Genomic DNA, 5,658 nt, shown 5'->3' on the forward strand with positions numbered 1-5,658 from the left:
TGTAAGTGTACGACATTTGTCATGGAAAATTTTCCCGTACCCTGTACGACTATTTTTCACAGTGTAAAACTGAAATGTGCACCGCGTTATCATCTAGTGATAACATGCGGAAACATGCGTTATTACGCTTTTTTCAGTGTATACAAATATCATCCAATAACAGTCGTAATAGACCATTTATTAACATTTTTAACCTTTGTTCGGCCATGGAACGCGTTTGCAGGCCGACAGAACCGTTGCTAGAGGTTCAAAATTGTCACACGACCAAGCGGAAGTCAATACTTACCACACAGAACAACAATGGCAATGTTTAAGTTGGAAAACGCTCGTTAAAACCATCAAAGCCCTCGGAAACTAATACAGGGGTCAAAATGACACCTTCGGTAGAGCGAGGTATATGTTATAATATCCCCTAAAGTCTTTGACGCACATGCCTGATTTTTCGTGTCAAGGCGTATTTTGGTGACCCATGAAAAGTCAAAAAGTGGTGGGTCGGTAGAAAATTTTTTTGATAGTTCATTTGGCAATTCAAAATCAAAAGGGGTCATTTTGACCCCTCCGGTAGTTCTAGTGTTAAATTGAATTTTTTTTCGACCGGACCATTTTGAAATGCAATATACGCGAGAAAACTCATCCGGACATGTGCCACACGTTGTATTTGGCCCCAAAGGTCCACAGCTGTAGGACTGCGATTTTGCAAAAATTGGCGCTAATTCGGCTTTTGACACTTTCCAGCTGAGGACTGTCGGCGAGGAACATAAAGTGTGGCACGTCTTCGGATTCGTTTTTAAGTGTACATTGCATTCCCAAATGGTTTTGCGCCACAAAAATTCAGTTGACAGCTTAAAACAGAAAAGTCACTTTTTGGACTTTTCTCCCATAAGAACTCCATGCTAAATCTCAAGGCCTTGGGTAACCCCAAAGATGCACTCGTATCAAAAAATTCTTTACGTAAACAGGTCTTAGATTTTAGCGTAGAACACTTTGCAGCCCGAGCCGGTATCGATATCGCAAAAATTGACATATCGCTGTACCTTAGTAGGCAGCCCCATACGAGGATCTGCCTCGGGCTGGCCACCAAGGTCAACTCCTGAGGCCCTCCCTAGCCGAGATCCGGCGGGTCCGGCTACGCGGGCGATCGATACCACCGACCGCGCGTTGTCCTAACCATCCTAACGTGACCGCATGCGTGCGCTACGCCCTGCTACCAACACTGCAGCCTAATAAGCTGGCGTTCTTCCCTGAGGATACCCCCCCTGGAATAACTTCTACCCTTCCGCCCACCCGCGGCGCACCGGCCCGCCACCAGAGGGCGCCACCGCCCAGCTGGGTCACCACACCCATTTTTAATCAACTCCTAAGAAACTGCATAGATAAATAATCATGCTGTATGTAAAATAAGGGTCAAAGTGTTCATGCTCAAATAAAGTAATATGAAAGGATTAAAAAGGAGTATCAATACAAAAAACCAAAATTTGATAACACAAGTTTACATGGCTTATGTACATGGCCACAATCCTGGCTATGTAAATCAATTTCTATAGACACCGACCATGGTAAATCAATTCCATGGCCAGCTAGCAGCCAGCTGCTTCCAAGGACACACACGTTCTGACCATGAACCATTGTGCCTTCTTGCCATGGTCATTTCTTGTCCATAGATTTATGAAACGATGTGGCCATGGAAAGTACCGTTGACAATGACATGGCTATCGTTTGAACATTAGGGTAAGTCGTATATCGCTTATTTTCGATTCTTGGGTTGTAATCGTATTTTCCACCCAGCTGAAAATTCCGCCGGAAATTATTCCATGAAGTTTAAATCCCTTGAGTAATTTGGTTACATCCATGTAAAATTTTCCCTGGAACAGTGATTACACGGGAAAGCATTGTTCGATGGAAATGGATTACATAGAAACAATATGGCATCGATACTTAGTGGTCCCTGGAAATTTCTTCCATGGATGGAAATAGCATATCACACTAAGGTTTTGGCAGCACATGATTATTTTCTTGCTTGTGATTGTACGGAGATCCAGATCAATTAACACAGCACGTAATTGGTAGCCTACAGCGATGCAGACAAAAGGGCATAAAGAATTAATAATTTTGAAACAAAATACCGTACCGCGGTAGCATGCTAAGGTTATGTTTGAGGTTGTTATGTTTGAGGTAAAGTGCTACGGGTCTCTTCGAAAATCTGTTTCTTCTTTTCAAAACCGTGCTCCGACTTTTACTTACTGTGTAGATTAATGCCGACGATATCAAAGAAATCATCGACATCCTAAACCCTCATGGGCAACCCTCACAAGAATATACAAACGAATGTAACGAAACTTCATTCCACGAGTTGCGCGCGTCGGCCAGCGGCAGCAGCACAGAGCGGAGGACTCTGTTATAGGTTAGGTAGGTCGGCTCACCGCCACCACCAGCTTATGCCAAGTGGCAGTCTGTTTCGCTAGTAAAATCAACTGGCTCGGGGGGCTAGACGTAAAGAAACGTCGATCTTTGGCATGTGCACTATGTTTCGACTATGAAAGTAAGTAAAAGTCAGACATTCGGTAGAAAAAAAATCTGGAACGACGACAGATCTAATTTCGAGGACTCGTTTCTAATAGTTTTGAATTTTATGTGATCACATAACCTTTAAAGCAACAGTCTCGGTTAATGGATGCGATTTATTTTTCATTCCAACTTCCTAATTTCCCAATTTTCTCCTTTTTGATTAGTTCAATAGTCTAGTTTGATATGAGAAAGCAATAATTCTTTTCTCCGTGCATGTGCATTTTTAAACAGTGACGTTATGAATTTCTATGGAAGTTGAGATGGTTTCCGCACAACAGTGCTTTGCGTACAAGGATGGGGTTTCCAAGGAATTTCCTGCATTTCCACGGAATTTCCATGAAACTAAGACGTAACGTGGAAATTGCCACCGCTCAGTGGAATGCGTTTCCTCCATGGAAGCAGTCTCCTTGGAGCATGTGTTCCGTAAAACATTACGAATCTCCGGTAAGGGAACATCCGCGGAAATGCCTCTGAGGGGTAGGGTATTTTTGGAAAATTGTGAAATGACAGGTAAGCAGCGGCAGTCGATCCGAATCGAAAGCGAAAGTTGTCTACTCGGCCCTCAAGGAATATACTAAAATGCAGTTTGATGTCTCAATTCCACTATTAGTGGGTAATCATGAAATATGGGGGAAGGGAGGGGGTAAAATATTTTTCTTTCCGCAGGAGTCCTTATTTATCTTTGTTATTATGCTATGTAGTATACCTAACTTATATGGGCAATCCCTCGGGAGCTAAGATAGGTAATTGTACAATCTGAGCAAATCAGCTGTTGCACAGTGCCCGGCCCCTCCTCGACGCGCGTGGTTGGCCCGTGCGGCCAGGAACACCCCAACGGAGTTACTGAACCCAAACCCATGAGCCCCTAAGCCGTCATGTGTTCGCTTCAGAAATGTTTCCCGTTTTTCTTGGAAGCAAGCCAATTTCCAAAATGCGCCTATGCTCGTGTTCCCATGTTTATACCCGTGTTAAAATGTTTCTGTCCATGTTTGTACGTTGGTGCCTATGTATGTTTTGTATATCTGTGTCTATGCTGCCGTACTGCCTTTTTCTTAGTCACTGACGTTTTGGAATTTCGATTGATTCCCTAGCTATAGTAAAATTTGTGCCAAAGTTTCCACTACGCTTTTATTTTTAAAAATACTGAATGGATGACCACTTTATCGCTGCCTGCACTGCTATTTTGCCAACCTGCCCCCCCTCGCTCGCTCCGTACTGTCTATTCACTTCCTTAGCCGGTTAGTTGCTAATTAGAACCAAACCCAGTCCAGCCTTTAACTTGCCTTCATAGGACAAAGTCTTTGTCATCTTATCCGTCAATATCCTAGCCCTCGCTAACAGCCCCTTTTCGGTGTCCATTTCCACCTCCCTAAGGTTTGCCCACTAACTTAACTCTGCAAAGATTCATTTCACTATATGCCTCTCTAAATAGACTAGCTATATGTACGCCAGACCACGTCTCGCGTTACAGGCTTCGCGATATCTCACGAAACACTGTTACGCTGCGACGCGCCTGGCGCACATATAGCTAGGCCTGCGGCGCTGACACCCGGGACGAGTTAAGGAGAGGGTATAGGGGAACAGGGCCTTCCGGGCCCAAAATTTGACATACTCGAACCAATTGTCGGGGTCTTATTACTCTAAAATTAGGGACATGAAACGTCTTCTGTTCGGTAACGGTTTTCATTAAAAGTTCGAATTTTGTCAGATTGTTATGGTAAAATCAACGTTTTGGAGATACTAGATAATCTAGGGACCCTTAAGCCCAAAAGAGGGTGTGGTTCGACCCTACCCGTGTGGAACGCAGCCTGGTAAAGAAATGGTTGTTTTGTAGTTATTCTCACAATGAATACATAATCAAATAACTACAAATGTACGATCAAACATGATGACAAAATAACGACAAAAGTACAACACATGCGTTTGTAGTAGATCGGCGATAAATTTGTCGTTTTTCCCTTGTAAAACGGACCACTTTCACGTCGAAAAAACGACAAATTTATTTCAAATGTTTGAGTGTGTGAGTCAAAACGGTACAAGATAGAGCAAAACGGACGAAATTTTCGCCTTAAGGATTTTACTTTCACGAGTTACCTCTTAGGAGCAAATAAAAAAATATTTGAAAGAGATAAATATTTTGCAACCTTTGGTTTTTGATTTTTTTAAATGTCAATTTTTGAGCTGGAATGCTCATCTTCGAACTCGATCCGTCTTTTTATGATACAAAACGATCTGAAATTCCCAGATCGCTCTCTCAATACATTCTCGAGTTATCGTGCGGACAGACAGACAAACAGAATGAAACTTTTCCGGTCTGTGGAGTAATGGGCTTCGCTAATCGCTCAGCCAATGAGTCCCCTATCTATGACAAAATCTAGGTTTCACACCTGAGGATTTCCAAAACTTCATTCCAAAGAACCTTAACTAAAATCATAAACTCTCATTACTTTTCTTGTCACTTCGAAATTATAAACATTAAACTTAAAGTTAACCAGAGACCTGCTTTTAGCTGTGTTGGTACCTAAACGAAGAACACAACAGTTAGTTGCCTCTGAACTGCGTCGTGGACCTGTTCAAGCAGAGACCTCCAAGCTGCGTGAACTCCTGTTTAAGTGTGTCAGAGTACCTGTTTTGATTGCGTTTATGACCTTTCGTCGCTCGTCCGCCTGAATCTTGACCTTTTCGAGCTGTGTCCCCGACATGTTCGAATCGCGTTAAAAACCTGTGGTGGCTGTGACTGCGTCCCTGACCTGACACTGCTGCGTTTAGAGGACACTACTCACACTAACACTGATCAACACCTAAACTGTTACAGACCTGTCTCCAAAGACTGCGTTTTGAAATAATTAATCCACCTGTTCTGAGCGTGTCCTGGACCACCAAAGCTGCGTTTACCACTTGAACTTTAAACTCAAAAAACTCGGAGAGACAAAGAACGAATTTAACTAATTTAAAAATCAATTAACTCCTCAACTAATTTTCCAATCGCTAATAACTCTATTTGATGGCACTGACCGTTTAAATTCAACTTGTTGTTTTTCTGCTTTTCCTGCCTCAGATCAATCTTTGGGACAGGATCCAACCTTCCTAAGG

Source organism: Frankliniella occidentalis, unplaced genomic scaffold, assembly GCF_000697945.3.
Source record: "Frankliniella occidentalis isolate FOCC.00 unplaced genomic scaffold, Focc_3.1 Scaffold220, whole genome shotgun sequence".
Classification (NCBI taxonomy): domain Eukaryota; kingdom Metazoa; phylum Arthropoda; class Insecta; order Thysanoptera; family Thripidae; genus Frankliniella; species Frankliniella occidentalis.